This window comes from Schistocerca americana, chromosome X (assembly GCF_021461395.2).
Source record: "Schistocerca americana isolate TAMUIC-IGC-003095 chromosome X, iqSchAmer2.1, whole genome shotgun sequence".
Classification (NCBI taxonomy): Eukaryota; Metazoa; Arthropoda; class Insecta; order Orthoptera; family Acrididae; genus Schistocerca; species Schistocerca americana.
In genome coordinates, this window is record NC_060130.1 from 749525791 (window position 1) to 749546484 (window position 20694).

General features: G+C 44.0%; 1 protein-coding gene and 1 pseudogene across 1 annotated transcript in view; one reads left to right on the plus strand and one right to left on the minus strand.

Moving 5' to 3' along the window:
- Window positions 1–20694, plus strand: part of LOC124555343 (protein DENND6B) — a 221829-nt gene that overhangs the window by 38226 nt on the left and 162909 nt on the right. The window lies entirely within an intron of this gene.
- LOC124557184 lies at window positions 15517–15634 on the minus strand (annotated as a pseudogene).

Below are 20694 nucleotides of genomic sequence, written 5' to 3' on the forward strand. Positions count from 1 at the left end.
GGACGACGGTTCGAACCTGCGTCCGGCCATCCTGACTTAGGTTTTCGTGATTTCCCTAAATTGCTTCAGGTAAATGCTGGGATGGATCCTTTGGAAGGGCAAGGCCAGTTTTCTTCCCCATCCTTCCCTCATCCGATGGGACCGATGACTTCGCTGTTTTGTCCCCTTCCCCAAATCGACCAACCAATCAACCAAAGCGCAAAAGCAGCAATTGACTCTAAATAATGAAAAGTTTGAAGTCATCCGCGTAAGGTACTACAAGGAATCCGCTAAACTTCGGTTACATGACAAAACAAACCAATCTAAAGGCTGTAAAATCAACTACGAATATGATTCGCAAAATGGGATGGCAATTATTAAAATAAGGGCCTTCTCATGATCTTTCTATCACCAAATTTCTCCTCGGAATCTGAAAATATTTTGTTGGCGCCCACCTACATAGGGATCAATGATCATAATAATAAAATAAATCAGAGCTCGCACGGAAAAATTTAAGTGTTCCGTTTCCCCGCGCGCTGTTCGAGAGTGGAACGGTAGAGAAAGATGGTTCCATGAAACCTCTGCCAGGCACTTAATTATGAATTGCAGAGTAATCGTGCAGATGTACATGTAAAGAGTTTTATGTTTTGTTTCTCGTTTCATGTGGGGGCTTTGGCGACTGCGACACTTTCTAGAAACAACCACTTCTTGAAATTACAGTTACGTAACAGTACCTTCTTTGTATGTTCTGGGTGGTTATAACTAAAAGTGCAACTACTCACAGAGATCCAGTATAGGCTGTAATTATCGTATGGCAGCGAAACTTGGTAGATGTTCTAATGCGTTAATGCGGAACCGATTTACGCTGAAAAAAAAATCCAATTTTGGCCACCTGGTGCAAATCTGGAATTGTGAATATAAGAAAGATGTATAGAAATGTTTCCATACATAATGGATTAGGAACTGGACGTGGGCAGAAAAAGGTCAAACAAGTGAGAAAAGCATGATGGTGATTCTATAATTAACCGGCGCTTGCACAATATGTTCCATATGAGCACCAGAGACGCCGACAAGATGCTATACAGCGCCAGATTTGCAGATGGTTGCGCCGAAATTGGAACTAATTTTTTCCACTGTAAATCGGTTCTGCATTAACACGCTAGCATATTTACGAAGTTTTGTTGCCATACGATAATTACAGCCCACACTGGACCTCCGTGAGCAGCTATACTTCAATTATAACCACTCGGTATGAAGTAGTGAAGCCGTTCTACCGAGGGAGACGGTAGAGCGTAAAGACTCGTGACTCGTCCTCGCAAGGAGGGCGATTTAAAACCTCTTCAGTTACGATGAATTACGTTTTCTACCTTTTCTCTACCGTAGTACATTTTAATACTCGGGCTTTTCATCGGTCCATTCGTGTACTGCACTCCTTGCCTCGTCTCGATTGTCCTTGCTGTCGATGGTGGTTAACTTTTTTTCCGCCCGTCCAGATTTTGAAGATTTGTGTTAACAATGTTCCTTCACGCACATCGTGGCGACCTGAGAACGGAGCTGCCTGTCCTCTGCCTGTGCTGCACAGTTCTGGACGAGTCACAAAAAATTTAATCCCGCAACGTCGTTAATTAACCCACTTAACACCGCGTGACACTCGCCGTGGACACTTACTGGCATCTTCCAAGCAGTAATGCTCCGGGCGTATCCGTCTAGCTCCTATATACACTAAAATGACAAGTCATGGGATAGCGATTCCACATATACAGATGGAGCTAGTATCCCATGCACAAGGTATGAAAGGACAGTAAATTGGACCGAGCGAGGTGGCGCAGTGGTTAGCACACTGGACTCGCATTCGGGAGGACGACGGTTCAATCCCGTCTCCAGCCATCCTGATTTAGGTTTTCCGTGATTTCCCTAAATCGTTTCAGGCAAATGCCGGGATGGTTCCTTTGAAAGGGCACGGCCGATTTCCTTCCCCATCCTTCCCTAACCCGAGCTTGCGCTCCGTCTCTAATGACCTCGTTGTCGACGGGACGTTAAAACAACACTAACCTAACCTAACCAGTAAATTGGCAGAGATGTCATTTGTACTCACGTGATTCGTGTGGAAAGGTTTCCGACGTGTTGTGGCTGAAGGCGGGAATTAACTGACTTTGAATGCAGAATGGCAGTTGCAACTAGACGCATGGGATATTCCATTTAGGAAATCGTTAGGGGGACTCAATATTCCGAGATCCACAGTGTCAGACATTACCTCTCACCACGGACAACGCAGTGGCCGACAGCCTTCACTAAACGACCGCGAACAGTGGCGTTTGCGTGGAGTTTTCAGTGCTAACAGACAAGAAACACTGCGTCAAATAATCGCAGAACTCAAAGTTGGATTTACAACGGACGTATACGTTAGGAGAGTGCCACGAAATCTGGTCCTACTGGGGTACGGCAGTAGATGATGGACACTAGCGTGTTTTTTAACAGCACGACATTGCCTGCAGCGCCTCTCCTGGGCTCGTGATCATATTGGTTGGACCATAGACGACTAGAAAACCGTGGTCTGATCATCAGATAAGTACCGATTTCAGTGGGTAAGAGCTGATGGTAGGGTTAGTTGTGTGGCGCAGACCCCACGTAACTATGGACCCAAGATGTCAACAAGGCAGTGTGCAATCTGATGGTGGGTGCATAATGGTGTGGGCAGTGTTTACGTGGAATGGTGGTGAACCGATCATTGACTGTAAATAGTTATGTTCGGCTTCCTGGAGACCATTTGCAGTTATTCATGGACTTATGGACTTCATGTTCCCAAACAACGATGGAATTTTTATGGATGACAGTGCGCCATGTCACCGGGCTGCAATTTTTAAGAACATTCTGGAGAATTCGAGCGAATGATTTGGCCGCTCAGATCACCCGTCATGAATTCAATCGAACATTTATGGGACATAATCGAAATCAGTTCGTGTCCTACACTTGATTGATCGTTCCTGCCATATTCCCGAATATTGAATATACCTCCTGGCGCACCCTGCATATAAAGTTCTTCTCTTATAATATTGCTTTGCGTAACTTACCTCAAAAAATTTCATTGCAGCCGACTGTATTCTTCTTTTGTCTGTCTCAGTTAATGTCCACGATACGCTTCTATATAGTACGATAAATGTAGCCATTACTTTGTAAATGCTAGCTCTGATTTCTCGTATTTTGTCATACTGATCATTCCTCTATATGTAGATGGGCGCCAAAATAATATTTTCACGCTCTATTTAAACGCACCCAAGCGAAGTGGCCCAAAGCTTAGCAAACAGGACTCGGATTTGGGAGGAGCGGGATGAAAGCCTCGATGGTTCCTTTCCCCTTCCTTGTCTTACTTTAGCCCATGATCCGCCTCTGATTACCTCGTCAGATCTTCGTTTCTGTAGTCTCTTTCACCTAGGGTGGAACATGACCGTACCAGGAATTCGCACGTATGAGTAGAGCCTTAGGCAACCCTACCCGTGGTGCACAATTCTGCCAGGGCCCGAAAATTGTGGGACGCATAAACACTTTAAACAGTGTTAAATCTCGACAGAGTTATACTCTTAACAGTGTCAGCCAAGGTCCGATTGCGTCTACATGTCACAGTCTGGGTCCCGGGACCTAATGTTTTCCTTACAGTACGTTAAATTCTGACTTTCGTCGGAGTACGTTAAGTTCAGATTGGCCTGCCGTAAGTGATTTTAGATTATCATTCCTAAGGATAGAACGGATTAAGCTTTGTTCGCATTTGGAGAAATATGCGTCAAACGCAGCAGAAAAGCTGAATGTATCCGTCAAAATCAGTATTGGCGTTTCAAGAAAATTCTTAATCATGCTTATGCAGAGCCCTTAATTTCCGTCCGTGAGGTTTAATTACCCATTTTCACATGTATGTTACTGTAACGTGTTTAAAGTGGAACGAATCTGATCTGAGAATGCATTCTTGTGTCTGCTGAGAGGGATCATTTGTTGCATCGTATGGACCGACATATACGAAAACCTTGTACTGAAATTCCAGATACAGGTACAGCGTATGGTATCCGACACCTATACTCCAGTTTGTTCCGCGTGGTAACGGGACACACGTCGCTGTGCAAAAGTGCATGGGCGTGCCTGACCTTGAAGCTGAGGCCGTTATGCGATGCCCTGTAACACAGGTTTCTATATTCTTTACAGGCGTTCGACGGCTGGGTTTAACTGAAAACTTCTGTAAGCCACCTTACTATTGTTCATCAGTAGACTGCCATCCAGGAAGCCGGATGTCTAATCACACGAATTTTAACGTAAAAGAAGGTGTCTGTACAAAGCTTTGTGCTTGATCGTAAGCTCTTATGTTAAGTTGTCTAATTGTTGTTACAATCTTCTTCTTTTGCTTGTGTCTTTGTGGCAGATTGACGCAGGGTCGTGGTTACTATTAACAGATGTGGCATGGTTAATTTAAGGGCTCACTGGATCCCCTTCGTGCTGCCATCGTTATCCCCGGCCCCGGACAGAATATGTGTACCCCAACAGTCTGCTTGCAGTGTTATTCATGTCAAAGTGAGCGGAAGTTTTCTGAATGTTTGGGAATCGCGTAACTGAGGCGAGACTTGGGTACCAGCCCGGTGGTCACCTAGTGGTATGTGGAAACCACCTAAAATCATATCCAGGTTCGCTGGCATGTAGACCTCATCGTTACTCCGCCGGACGGATTCAATCCGGAACCGGCGCACCTCCCCATCCCGAAATAAGCGCTTTTGTTTGGTGCAATAGTGTTTTTAAGCAGCCAGTCGTTACAGTGTCACTATTATATTTTAAAGTCATATATTTCTCTTGCCTGGCCAGATGGTTGCGATTGTCTTCGAGAGCATAACCTGAGGGTATATTATGAGCAAATGCTAGCAGTTACACGCTCATATTATTACACACAAACAGACGTGGCACGTTTGTGTCAGATGTCGCGTACTTCTGCAAAGTTCCACTGCTGGTCACTAAAATAATGCAACATCAGTAAGGATAACAAATAACGAAATTCTACTATTGTGCATACCGGACATGTTGTAGGAAGTGTATACGAGGGCGTGCTGAAATATAATGCCTCCAATTTTTTATGTGAAAACTCTTAAAGCTTCTTAAATGAAACAAATGTTATTAACAGTCTGCATCTTTATTCTTCATGTCTATATGTTTATTTCTCAACATAGTGACCCTGGCGACGAACACGCTGTAGATTGTTTGACTTTGTTGACGGAGCCACAACCTCACCTCTGCTTGCATCGCTTCATCACTATCAAAGTGAAGTCCTTGAAGGTGTTCTTTAAGCTTTGGAAACATGAAAATCGGACGGGACCAAGTCGGGACTGTATGGAAGATGGTCGATGACAGTGAGCCTAAGACGCTGGATTACTGCAGATGTCGCAGCGCTTGTGAGTGATCCGGCATATTCATGCTGAAGGAGAGGGTGTTCCATATATGGGCGAAAACCTGGAATTCGAAACTCGATTGCAGCACGCTGTTTCTCACGTACCGACATAGTTACGTTACACGTCGCCATGTTACTGTCTCCAATTCGGAGTCCTCTAGCGGCAGAGGGCTGAAACACATAGACCTGAAGAATAAAGATATAGAATATTTATGTTTATTTTATTAAGAAGCAGTAAGAGTTTTCACATGAAAGTTTCGGAAGAATTACTTTTCATCACACCCTCGTATTTTACTTTTGTCTAGTTGTCTGGTTGGGTATATGTCTTTAAGAATGTCACATAAGGGTGTATTATGAGAAGATGCTAGAGTTACATGTTCATAATATTAGACTTAAAAAGGCGTGACACGTTTACGACAGATAACGTGTTGCCTCTGCACTTCCACACTGCTGGCCACTTAAAAAAAAAAAACAGTATCACCAATGGTATCAAATAACGCAGTTTTAGTTATTGTGCATATACAGTCTAATAGGACAAATGTGATTAAATTCGTAGGTAGTTTGAGGGTACACAGGGTCCGAAACTTTAGCATACAGAACTGGCTGGTTCAAATGACTCTGAGCACTATGCGACTTCTGAGGTCACCAGTCGCCTAGAACTTAGAACTAATTAAACCTAACTAACCTAAGGACATCTCACACATCCATGCCCGAGGCAGGATTCGAACCTGCGACCGTAGCGGTCGCTCGGTTCCAGACTGTAGCTCCTAGAACCTCACGGCCACTCCGGCCGGCCATACAGAACTGCCGCCTCTAGCAGCAGCAATGACTGTACGCCGGCTACGCATCATACCACGCTGATCTTGCATGGCAGATACGGGATACATCACTTCCTGTTGCTTCAACTCTGTGCCAGAGTTCATCACTCGTAGTGGCTGGCTAGTGGTTTTGTTTTGTTTTGCTTTAGGCCGCAAAAAACAACGGGGCTGGCGATGGGGCCGTGATAATTTGTCTGCAACTCGTGTCGAGGCAGGTCACGGCAGAATGGGCAACAAGCGTTGTTTTGTTGTTGAAAGATGACATTAAGGTGATCTCGAAGAAAGAGCACAGATACCGGCCGTAACATGTCACAAATCTAGCGCCTCTGTCCATATTACCAGATATCGAACGAGACGTGATCGTGATGTGTACAGAATGGCAACCCATCCTCAGGTGCTCGACCCGTATGACGATGACGAATGCAATCTGGCAACGTTCTTTCTCTTCAGAACCTCTATGCACGTGCGTGATGCAGTACGCTGATCCAGGACTCGTCTGAAAAGGCTCTATGGTGTCACTCCTACGTTCATTGTTGTCGCAGTTGTCGGCGCGTCTTCTGCTACCGCAAAGATGGCCGCAACAATGATTCCCATGCTGACAGTCCGCGGTGCTGCAGGCAGTGTCACACTTTTCGCGCGGGTACTTCTTTGCTGCAAACAATCCCATTTCATGACTAAATGTCCGTGACGTGGGTGTACGATCCTGCACGGCCGAGTGGACAATATGTCTGTCGTCTCGGGTGCTAGTCGCGTGGGGGCCATTGATGTCATGTATGCCTCTTTAGAAACTATCGTTTCCATGTTTCATGACAGTTGCGAGATTTCTACCAAACAACAGTCTCGATAGTCCACGATTCCGCCACTGTCGAACTGTGGCTTCTTATACGATGCATAGCACGATCTTCTCTCAGACCACCAACATTCAGTTGCCATGTCTGAATGAGAAACCAGTTGCGTAAGCTTTTCTTATATGTAGAATGTAGACAGCGTTACACTTATCTACTTCAGCTGAAATGGAATGCTAATCATTTGCATATCCAAGCTTACTGTACACTTCATGCCAGTTTGACGTTTGTTGCTTGCCGCCTTCGTTGAACTTCAGCTTTAATGGGAAGCAATGTATGTTTGTGGTTTACATTAGGATAACGTGTTCACACGATTACACAAGCCAAGAAAGTTAGAGTGGAGGCTGATATTGATTGTGGGCAGTTTGTAGATTCTTTCTGTGAGGCATTTTTGATTTTGGAGGTTTATTTCAATGAACATATGCATTTATTAGGTCTGTTAGCTCTAATGAACGTAAGCATATAATAGCCAAGAGGTGAAAAGAATGCGAGATAAGGTACAGCTTCATTCATGTCTCGACCATAGGCGTCCGCAGCTGCAGATTACAAAATAACCCTCTTCTTTCCATGAATTGAGACCTAAAATTCCGTTGGGTGCAGCCCAATGCCACATGCACACCGACGAACCCTGCAATCAAGTTGGCATGGCTAGAGAATAATGTGTCAAACTTCAGACGAATATTGCATTTGTGACAAAATAAAACACCTACAGCCGTCCTTATGATTTTATTTTATTTTGTTGCAACCAGTTTCAGCGCTTCAATGTGCCATCTTTAGGCTGTAATTGATGCGGAATGGGTTGATATGATCCCTATATATATCGCATCAGTTGGCAGCATAACTGGATACGCAGATAATGTGTCATCACTCTAACCGTCCTAGGTTATGCTGGCAACTGATGCGATATATATATATATATATATATATATATATATATATATATATATATATATATAGGGATCACATCAACGTGTTCCGCATTAACTACAGCCTGAAGATGGCGGTGGTGGTGAGGAAGGGGGAGGGAGGCAGAGGCTCAGTGAAAATCGTCGAAAGGTGCGATGAAGGACAGGATATTTGTGTGCGTGGGTGATATCATGAAAATATACATCCAAGGTGGACATAGAGTAGCAATGTGAAACGTCTAGCTGCAACCCGTGGAATATGATACCGATAAGCTGTGTTGATCCTTTGTCCTAAATTTGGCAGTGGAAGAGATTACTAACTGGCGTGCTACAGACCACGTTCCTCGACTTCATTCACCGTGATGTTACGGCGTCGTGCGATCTCTCACTCACTTCCGCGGCTGGAAATGACGATGAGTAGCACGCGGTACAAATAAGCGACATACTGCGTCACTAATTAGCAAGGAAACTTACCAAGGGGAAAGGAACAACACTTGGGTACGAGAGTTTCAACGATTTTGAAATTGTATAACAACCAACTGAAGGAACTATAAGGAAACGTGAATACACATCTTCATAAAAAAAATAAAAAAAAATGTAACGAACAAGTGTGATGTGGAGTACTGATGAAATGAGAACGAACATGTGACAATATTAGAATCGTTATAGCTTCATCTGTTCGAAATCCAACTGTAACGCAACTTCAGATTGGGTGACGCTAAAAAAAAGTAAGATCTGTGTCATGTCAGGGGAGACAAACAGAGGAACTAAACTCTTTCAAAGAATTTGGGAGAGCACAGTTCGACAGAGCTAAAAACAATAGTTCGGTAGTCTGCAGCTGGTTCATTCATCAGTGGCCTCTGGAAGCTCGCAGAGCACCTCCTCTGGACACCTTAAAGTTACTCAGCCTTTCTCCAAGCGTTCAAGGGAGAACATAAAATTTCCCTTTAGTCATAGCTCGTAAAAAATTTAAAACCGTATCATTATACATTCGCGGCAGAAGTGAAAATGGTCATTAAATATGAACAGAAAATGGAGGGGGGAGAAAGGGACTGTTGATGTCAGCCGCATCGGGACATGACGCGGAATCAGCGGCGATGAGTGAAAATGTGTGCCGGACCGGGATTCGAACACGGGATGTCCTGCTTACTAAGCACTTGCGTTAACCACTGCGCCACTCGGACACAGTGTTCATCGTAACTGCGCGGACTGCCTCGGCATGCCTCTCGGCCGACCCACATTCCCACCGAGAGCCACCTATTCGCAGTCCCTGTCTAGGTCCTCCATGCTCACCACTTGGAGATTCCCGCAGGTCAGACGTAACCCTGCATCCGCACTGAAGAAGGTGGATTCGTTGCCCATCGAAGGGAATCAGTTATATGAATACGTGGCGCTCGGCGGGAGTGTGGCTCGGCCGAGAGTTGTGCCGAGATACGCCGCGCAGTCGCGATAAAGACTGTCCGGGTGGCGCAGTGGCTAACGCAACTGCCTAATAAGCAGGAGATCGAGGGTTCGAATCCCAGTCCGGCACACACATTTACTCGTTGCAGCTGATCCCACGTCAAGTCCCGATGCACTTGGCATCAATAGTCCCTTTCCTTTCCTTTCCTTTCCTTTCCTTTCCTTTCCTTCCTCCCCCCTCCACCTTCAATTTACATATGATGTGTCACAACTGCGGATTCCGCGTGGTGTACGTTCTTTCGGATATGTCTGAAAGAGCAGACACCACGCGTTCATATAAATGGTCATTAAAGACTAAGACATATTTCAAGCCCGCATGTGCAATAGTGACAGAGCCACTGTTCGGCCAAAGGTTTGGGCAGAGCAAGAACGAGACTCCCTAGATATTACGCAGCTGATTTTTGTCCGATTTACATAAGCAAACGGAGAGTGAGAAATTAACAAATGGTTCAAATGGCTCTGAGCACTATGGGACTTAACATCCATGGTCATCAGTCCCCTAGAACTTAGAACTACTTAAACCTAACTAACCTAAGGACAGCACACAACACCCAGCCATCACGAGGCAGAGAAAATCCCTGACCCCGCCGGGAATCGAACCCGGGAACCCGGGCGTGGGAAGCGAGAACGCTACCGCAGAAATTAACAAATGGGATATCCAGCTTACCAGCGTGCAATCTAGTTTTGCACAGAAATATTCAATTGGTTGAAAGTAATCAGGGTAATTAAGAAAGCTTACTTAGTTACTTAAGGGGGGTAGGACGTCAAACGGGCCGACTTGTAGCAGGAGAGGCACCGCAGGACATTTTATTTTCTACTGTCTATACTTTTACAAATAAATTCATAAAACTTTGTCAACATGACCAGGAAGGATTCAGGATTCACACTCATAGCAGTGGAAGTGCAAAAACATAACAAAATAAATTTCTTTAGATATGAAATTTCATCATTTTTTCACTTGCTGTTAGCTGCATTTGTTGCTATAGGTACATTTTTCTTCACAAGTAAGAGATTCTTTGATGAATTTTGCACAGCATACAAATCATACTTACAGGTGTATGAAACTCTAGAGTTTTCCAAATCTATAAAAAACTGTGGTAAGAATTGAGATAATTAACTACAAAATTTGATTTTTTCTAAACATAAAGTTTAAAACGTAACAGCTCATTCATTTTTTCATAAATTAAATAGATTCTAGAGTTTCAGACACCTGTAAGTATGGTTTGTATGCTGTGCAAAATTCGTCGAACAGTCTCTCTTACTTATGAAGAAAAGTGTACCTATAGCAACAAATGCAGCCAATAGTAAGTGAAAAAAATGATGAAATTTCACATGTAAAAAAATTATTTTATTATGTTTTTTAACTTCCGCTGCTACGAGTGTGAATCCCGAATCCTTCCTGGTAACGCTGACAAAAGTTTTATAAATTTACTTGTAAAAGTATAGACAGTGGAAATTAAAATGTCCTGTGGTGCCTCTCCTGCTCCAAGTCGGCCCGTTTGACGTCCTATCCCCCGTAAGGGGAAACTGAAATATTTCACTCACGTCTGCTGCTAGCGATGTAAATGAAACGTCAAAAAACATCAAATCACAGCATAAACTGAAACTCCTTAGCTTTCTCCTAATCTTTATACTCTTAATAATAACAGAATACCGGTCAACATTTAAATATATTATACGTCATGTTTCTGGACAAATCTTGAAAATTTAAAAAAAAATTATGAAAAAAATGGTCAAACGCTCTGCGAAATAATTTGTCTAAAAGCAAGAACTAAAACATTTGACACGCCTTTTTTATGTAATGAATTATAGTTTTCTTCGACACTGTGACGTGGGGGAGAGGTCAATAGTGTTCTAGGTTCACACACACAGTTACACAATAGAAGTCCATGAATGCTAGGCTGACGAACGAAGTTATCATTTGTTTGCAGGAATAACATGGGACGTTTATTGCGCGAGTGGCATGTCAACTACATTGGTGTCCAAAATTAAAGCAACAAACGGAAATTTTGCAAGGTTACGTTTATTTTGCCGCAAAGCAGTATAAACAAGTGATAGTAAAATACAAGAAATGTAACTAGAAATGCAACATGCAGACAATCATGTTCTTCGTTTTCTTCCAACTTCTCGGATTTGCATACACATTGTGACAACTGGTTAATGTGGGTGTGACCACCTCTGGCAGCAATACAGGCCTGACAATGACGGAACATGCTGTAAACGATGTCATCAGTCTCATGTTGAGGCAATGAAATGAGTGAATGGCATCGTTGGCCGGGAAGCCCCTATCCGGGGAAGTTCGGCCGCCAAGTGCAAGTCTTATTTCATTCGACGCCACACTGGGCGACTTGCGCGCCGGTGATGAGGATGAAATGACGATGAGGACAACACAACACCCTGTCACTGAGCGAAGAAAAATCTCCAACCCGGCCGGGAATCGAACCCGGGCCCGCTTGCATTGGAGAGCGATCACGTTACCACCCAGCTAAGCAAAAAAATGGTTCAAATGGCTCTGAGCACTATGGGACTTAGCAGCTGTGGTCATCAGTCCCCTAGAACTTAGAACTACTTAAACCTAACTAACCTAAGGACATCACACACATCCATGCCCGAGGCAGGATTCGAACCTGCGACCGTAGCAGTCGCGCGGTCCCGGACTGCGCGCCTAGAACCGCGAGACCACGGCGGCCGGCCCAGCTAAGCAGGTGGACGTTGAGGCAATAACTCCCGTTCTTCCTGCAGAGCTGCTCGCAAATTTTGGAGAATGTTCAGCGAATGCTGGCGTGATGCAGCACGTCTCCCTAGTGCATGCCCTATGGGAATCAAATCGGGAGAGCGAGTAGTCCACGCCGTGCGTGCAATATTTTCCGTTTCCAAAGAAACCTGTGATCTATGAGGTCGACTGTTACCATCCATCAGTACGAAGTCTGGACCCACAGCTTCTCGCAACAACCGCACAGTGGGTCCCAAGATCTCGTCACTATACCTGACAGCAGTTAAACCTTGCTGATTCACCCGTAGAATTTCATGGAGAGGTGTTCGACTGGTAAACATAGTCCCTGCCCACACCATTAGGGATCCTCTTCGTTATCGGTCTCTTCTCGCAATCTTTGGGTCCCAAAATCGTGTTTCACGTTCACAACAAATGCGAATCCGTCGAGAATCACTCTTCAGACCATATCGGGACTCATCTGGAAAAGAACATTGGCCCATTGTTCGACTGTCCAGGTTGACGACTCCACTCGAGACGTTTCTTTCTGTGAAGACGCGTCTGAGGTACACATCCAGCAGGTCTTCGACAGTAAAATCCACTCTGCTGAAGCATTACACCGTTTGCTTCGATACAACACGTCCAGTGGATGCTACAATGTCAGACGCCAGTTATGCAGTACTAAAGCGGTATCGTCGTACACTTACGGCCAAAACCGGTCCTCTTTTTCTGATGTCACATGTGTTCAGCCATGCCGTGGTCTTTGGGATACAGTTTCGGTCTCTCTAAACCATCGCCACATCCTAGAAACAACAGAACGATTCACATTAAGCCATCGGGCCACAGTTTGCGACTATCCTATGGCCCTCCACCGGAGAGTGTCTGGTAGCTGTGCCATACTGCACCGCCAGTGATTGTGTACACGGCGATTGTAGATGTGGGACTACCCGATAAACACTGCCCCGTTTGGGAGTCGTCCTGGTGCCATCGTTGGCGTTATTGTCCGTTGACCGGAATGCCATCTTCCGTGCAGAACACAATCGGACGGGCATCTGTTGAGAGTTCGTGTGATTATATCGCGAATTAAACACAGCACGGGGAAATAGCGGTTTGCTGCTTCAATTTTGGATACCAGTCTAGCAACAATGTGTCGATGGAACATCCATGTTGAAGCGATTAAAAGGGGAAAATGGCTAAAGAGCCCATGAAAAGCATTATATATTCAGTCCTTGGTGAAAATGTTGCTGACAGAGGTCTATTTCTTCAAGATCCCTGGCCAGGACACAACTACTACAGTCCTATTGGAGAATGATGATGATGTTTGGTTTGTGAGTTTTTTCACAGTCCAATCTAGCCACTGTCACGAATGATGATGATGAAATGATGAGGGCAACACAAACACCCAGTCCCCGGGCAGAGAAAACTCCCCAACCCGGCCGGGAATCGAACCCGGGACCCCGTGATCCAGAGGCAGCAACGCTAGCCACCCCTCCCCCCCCTCCCCCCCCCCCCCCCCGTTTTGTTCGTCTGATCGTTGTGTAAGTTCGTTTGTTGATCCTTCCACTCAGTTTTTTATTACAGAGGCCAACCAGCTCTCTGACCGAACACGCTGAGCTAACGTGCCGGCTTAACTTACAGATACATGTACTACCACCAACGACAACCAAATACTGCCTGTCTGAAGGGAATTTTTTTGAATTTACAAACTCTATGCCAGGCGCCTTGTTTTTGTACGCGTGCAGACTGACAAACTTAAGGTCACGTTACATGATCGATATTTCATCTTCTGTGTTCACTCAGTTACCTATAATCACCTTTCGAGATTGAAATACAGAGCTGTGGCAACATATACCTGACAGTGATCTGGTTACGAAGCCGATTTACTGTGCCATGATTTGATAATGTGACTAATGTGGCTTCTGATATTGGACTGCTGCAGTGTGGGAACGTCGAAACTGATGTGGCGTATTCATGTATTGTCCTTGTCAAGCGTGTAGACTGCTCTGTTCCGCTGTGTTTTGATCACTTCACTGAAACTCCACTTTTTCACTTCGATGACGAATAAGGGAAGAACGTACGTCAATACAACAACAACAACTACTTTGGGAAATATGATTCTATAAGTACAGAATGTGTCAACACACATTGCTTCAAGAAAAGTTTAACTTTTTCCAACTATTAGCTCATTTATGACTCTTGTGAATATGTTGGCTCCAGATGTCACTTACAGAGTACTGTTTCTGTAGCGACTTGCGTTTATGTACACCACCTGATCAAAAGTACCCGGAAACATGTTAATCTATATTAATAAGGAGTGTGTTCACCCTTCGTCCTTACGACGGCTTGAATTCTGCCGCGCAGCCTCCCAGTGAGCTGCCTGAATGTCAGTGGAGGAATGGCAGCCTGTTCTTCCTCATGAGCCGAAACCAGAGAAGTTAGTGATGTGGGAAGCTAGGATTTGGAGCGGAGCCGACGTTCTATCTCATCCTAAAGGTTTCAGGCCAGTCTGTTCCAGGATTGTTGTCCACAGACCATAGCCTGACTGATGCTGCTTTATGACAGGGTGCATTGACATCCTGATACAGACGATCGTCGCTTCCGAACTGTTCCTATACACGCATTACACAATGAAGTAAAATTTATTCATATCCTTCCACATTTAGCGTTTCCTTAAGAACAATAAGAGGACCACTTTAACCACGAGAAACACCTCCTCCATAGCGAAACACCGCCTCCTCCGTACTTCACTGTTGACACTATACATGACGGCACGTAACGTTCTCCAGGCATTAGCCAAACCCAGACCTTTCCATCGGATTGCTACAGGGTGTATAGCACGATTAATCACTCCACATCACTTGTTCCCAGTCATGCACAGTCCAGTGGCGTCACTATTTACATCATCTCAAGCGTCGCTTAACATTGACCACAGAAAATGTGTGGCTTAAGAGGAGCCCATCGACCACTGTGTCCCATTCTTTTTAACTCCCTATGCACAGCTGTCAGTATTTCTCTACTAACAACAAAATACTTCCAGTCTCCTTTTATACTAGCGGGTCCACTTCTCATGACATCTAGTGGTTCATTTCGCATTGCATTTGGATATCCGGATACTTTTGATCAGATAATGTACTACTACTACTACTACTACTACTACTTCTTCTTCTTCTACTACTTCTCCCGAACAAGTCATGAAGGCCCAACGGTATCGACCGGCCGCCGCGTCATCCTCAGCCCACAGGCGTCACTGGATGCGGATATGGAGGGGCCTGTGGTCAGCATACCACTCTCCCGGCCGGATGTCGGTTTACGAGACAGGAGCCGCTACTTCTCAGTCAAGTAGCTCCTCAGTTTGCCTCACAAGGGCTGAGTGCACCCAGTTTGCCAACAGCGCTCGGCAGACCGGATGGCCACCCATCCAAGTTCTAGCCCAGCCCGACTGCGCTTAACTTCGGTGATCTGACGGGAACCGGTGTTATCACCGCAGCAAGGCCGCTGGCCCAGATAATGTACAGGATGTATCAAAAAAGAATCCTCCGAATTGAAAAAAATCAAAACAATTATGTTATTTGAGGTATGTGCGTGAACGACGTAGTGTTGGAAAGAGCAAACGTTCGAGTTTTACATAGTTACGCCTTACATGCCACACTGGCATCTGGAAGTGCGAGAATTTTTAAATCAAAGGATTACTGAACGACTGATCAGTCGCACTGGACTAAATGATTCAACCTTACATTACTGGCCTCCAAGGTCACCGGACCTCTGTGTGCGATTATTTCTTGTGGGGGTTTATAAAAGACTGTGTTTATGCGCCTCCGTTACCAACAACAACGAATGAACTGAGACATCGCATCACAGCAGCTGTGGAAGCTGTACCTCAAGACTCCTCGCTGCAGAGTGGGAACAATTTGAATACCCCGTAGACATATGCCGTGCATCTCAAGGGGGCATATTGAACACCTATGAAAAGGTATGAAAAAAAACTTTTTGAGTTTCCCGTTCATCAAGAAACAAAATTCATTCTATATGTTTATTACATTCAGAAATATAGACGTGCCAGATCGGATGATTCCTTTTCATACACCCTGCATTTTGCAGTGCTGTAGGCGGTTCTCAGACAATTTGCGAGGCATACGTGATACAAAAAAGGAAAAACAAACTTTAAATGACAGTTATAGTTGGAATGAATTCACCTGAAATAACTATTGGCTGTCTATGTATTACATGCGTAGACAGCTGCGGTACACAAAACTGCCGACGGAAGCTCCTCGTAGCAAGACATTATCAGCTAAAAGTAATAAGAAGAAAGCTGAGACTCTGTTGTCGACATCGCCAAACACTGCAGAATTTATCTCAAAAGAAACTTATGTGACTCGTTAATCACTCCATAACTCAAGCAATTTTGTAGTGCAATCAAAGTCCCAAGTGATTTGCACTAACCTGTGACGAAGAAAGCGATTGTACGACTCAGTGACGACAAGAAAATTCAACAACAAACGACGACGACTAATTTGACCCGTTGATTCATCACCTAGCTTCTTACTACAACGTTAGACTTACACAGGCCTACGTCAGACTGCGTACTTTCTACTGTTAAACATGCAGGTGGTTTTGCGAGTGTTGGCTCCAGTATCTTTGTATTCTGTTGCTTCTGTTGTTACCTAACAAGGAAGATTTACGGTCAAGGATTGTGTAGACGTCTGCTAGTCCTGTTGAGGCCAGATTTGATGAGAATGCAAATGGACTTCAACGCTATAGTAGTCTGGTCAGCCGTACGACACGCCGGCCTTTGTGGACGAGCGGTTCTAGGCGCTTCAGTCTGGAACCGCGCGACCCCTACGGTCGCAGGTTCGAATCCTGCCTCGGGCATGGATGTGTATGATGTCCTTAGGTTAGTTAGGTTTAAGTAGTTCTAAGTTCTAGGGGACTGATGACCTCAGATGTTAAGTCCCATAGTGCTCAGAGCCAGTCGTACGACCCGAACAACAAAGAATAGCTGCGGTTGGTTTTTTTAACGGTGAACCTTGCAGATTTCTTAAAAGATATTAAGGCTGATTCGACAGTGCGTTAGTAACCTTCGTTTAGATGTTGCAACAACCATCTGAATTTGTTGCATTTGTTGTTCCACCTACCTACCCTGACTGTTTTTTTCCCCCCTTTTACATTATCACTTCTTTACACATATAGCACCATCCACTATTAGTGACAACAGGGTCTATCATAAGACTGTGTGAAGCATCAGCACACGGTTCGCTCAATTAAGAGAGGTGTCGGAGCCTCAATCAATTAGGTCCCCATTGTAAACCATCTTTAATCGTATGCTGGTGATGCAGAATAGGTTTCTTCTTTCTACTTTATAGGCAATTGTCGTACACAGCATGTACCACTCTACTTTATTTCGAAATTCGATTCTTTTGCTGTATGAAGGCGAGCGCATGTGCGTGTATGACACTATTTTTAAGACGGCACCCTGGTACAGTTTAAACTAAATTGACCTATAATTTTATTAGCAGCATTCATATAAGTTTATTGCTCATTAGTAACGCCAACATTCTGTGCACCAAGGGAGTGACTTCTCTATCAGCAGAGTAGGTAAAGAGCTACAAAATAACAATTTTCTTAGCATAGAGAGACGTAGTTTCATCAGAAAAAAAAGTAGCCTTTAATTTTTAAAACGTGCCTTCGAAATAATTTACACATTGCAAACATTTTTCACTTTTGTGTGAATGCTTTCCTGATTCTTCTGCTTTGTGAGTCTTAAAAACAGCGTATAAACTTCACAGAGTGCAGGTAACAATTTTGTAAAAGAGATGTTGATGAACTCTGTCCTCGTGTACAATCTCAAGACAACTAGCGCGATTGTCTGCACAAAACTTGAGACCTATACATGGTTAATAGGTGCACCGCATCAACTTCAGAAATTCCTTCACTTGGTACCTCATTCCAGATTTCAACAACATAATGAGCACGCTGAATGTACATGTGTGTGTTTTTCTGATGCACTTTACATGGGTCGGTAGTGATTAAAACACACATTTCTGTGGAGCCTAATTGTTTGTGTGAGGTTGCTGAACACGTAATTATTTTGTATCGAGGTAACATGATAATTCGAAACGCCGTCTGATAGCGCCATAGTAGTGGAAAGTGACTGGTATATATCCCTTCACTCTCATTCTGGCTGTGCACTAAATGTGAGACTAGGAGCGGCGGACTAAGGAGGAGTGTTTATGCTATTGGCTGCACGAAGTGACTTTCCGTGTTAAGTTTACATCCGTCTTTGTATCCTTCAGCGGTTGGATTCTCACTGAGGCAGTTAACGTCTCTGATTTCGTTTGTGGTATGCACAGTAGATTTATTAGATGTTGATCTCTAACTCATTTTCCTCTATTCTCTACTAACCAGTTCCTGTCTCCTTAAAAAAAAAAAAACGGACCGCACTTGCAGCTTACTATAGATTGACTGCAGCGTAGCAGGCGGGTGCTACAATATCCTGACTCATCAAGCAAGGGATATACATCTACATGATTATTCTGCAGTTCACAATTAAGTGCCTGGCAGAAAGAGTGTCTTTGAAACTGTTAGATGTGGTTCAGTGGTTAAGACTGTTGATTAATATTAGAGAGAAACCAGCTTAAATTTATGTCCATCCTTTTCAATTACGTGATTTAATGGAGCGTCAGAAAGTGTAAGAGTGTTTACTACTACTACTACTACTACTACTACTACTACTAATACAACATTGGTCTTATTAAATTCATTTAGCCGGCCGCTGTGGACGAGTGGTTCTAGGCGCTTCAGTCCGGAACCGCGCTGCTGCCACGGTCGCAGGTTCGAATCCTGCCTCGGGCTTGGATGTGTGTGATGTCCTTAGGTTAGTTAGGTTTAAGTAGTTCTACGTTCTAGGGGACTGATGACCTCAGAAGTTAAGTCCCATAGTGTTCAGAGCCATATGAACCAAATTCATTTAATGTTTACGGGTTTTCTCATTGTGCAGTTTTCTGAATGCGTTGAAAATATGTGTGATCGTGGCATAGTTTCCAAAAATAGATTGCTCGTTTGTTCAAATCTCTGGTATACAACGTACAAAAACATATCATTGAAGGCTGAAGTAGTGAGAGATTTTGCAGTCTTGTTCCTAATTCAAGAATACTCTTCGACACACCAACGAAGGATTGATGGTTGGAGTTTTATTTCTGAGAGGTTTACGTTAAACCTTCAAACGGTATTGTATACCATCTCCTTGACATGTAGCCCAGCTTTCATGAGATAAAGACACCGCTTATGTGTTACTGTATGCTGGTGAGATCCGTCACTTTATTTTTCTGTGGCCCTGCAAATAAGTGGTGCGGCGTGAAAGCCATTCGTTCTCTCTTACAAACGTCAATGTAAGCTCCAAAGTGCCGACGTACATTTAAAATGTATGTCTTGTCGTTGTGTAAAATATCTTGGGGGTAGAATATGTAGATACCTCCCAGACGGAAACTGTGTGCCCAGGTAAGCAGTATGAACGCAGTTGTGTCTACAGATTTTGCGTCGAGCGAAAGCACAGTTGATATTCTGTGGTAACTATACATCATTCCGGGTGTTGTCTCTATCTGACACTGTGTATTTACTGCCCTCACCGCATGCTAAAACGGGAGAGAAAATTCCATATTGTTTATTAAATTACTTCACGTTACACAAGAGAATACGGTTTTTTACCACACTTTTCTCTCTCTTCAGTCTGCAATAATTACCCACAGAGTGATAAGCCACAGATCGTAGCACGATAAATATAAGGTACTGTGCGCTGTTGAATTTATTTCTTAGGCCGTGATTTGTCCTTCGAATGGCTACTGTAGAGCTGTAATCAAGCTACCTTATCAGCTAACCACACACTCCAGACACAGATGTTACACTCCTCTTTTCACAAGTGCTGAAAAAACATGCAACTGCCTTCGTCGTTGTTGTAATGTATAATTCCTGCTAACGAATTTTGAGGCTAATGTTAGAAATGCATATAGTTAGGAGTCAACCTGACATTCAGATATAAAGAATTGCAGGAACCATAAACAAGTCAAATCAGGGTGGTTGGACAAGATAAAAATCATGACTTCTTGTTACTAGCACACTGCTCCTAAAATTCCACCAAATTTGTAGTAATATCAATAATGATAGTCAAACGAACATTGGGTGTGTCTGCCGATAATAAGTGTTTTCCCAGAGGGAAATCTCCAACTGACTACATTCCGAGTGGTTCTAGGCGCCACAGTCTGGAACCGCGCGACTGCTACGGTCGCAGGTTCGAATCCTGCCTCGGGCATGGATGTGTGTGATGTCCTTAGGTTAGTTCGGTTTAAGTAGTTCTAAGTTCTAGGGGACTGATGACCTCAGCAGTTAAGTCCCGTAGTGCTCAGAGCCATTTGAACCTTTTGACTACATTCAGAGTTATCTTAAAGGGGTTGAAAATTTATGCTGGAAAGTAACAAATTTTCCTCAACAATAGATACGGATATACATCCCACATACAGATCATTTATTTGTCTTACGATCACTGAGTAGAGAGACAGATTCCTTTTTA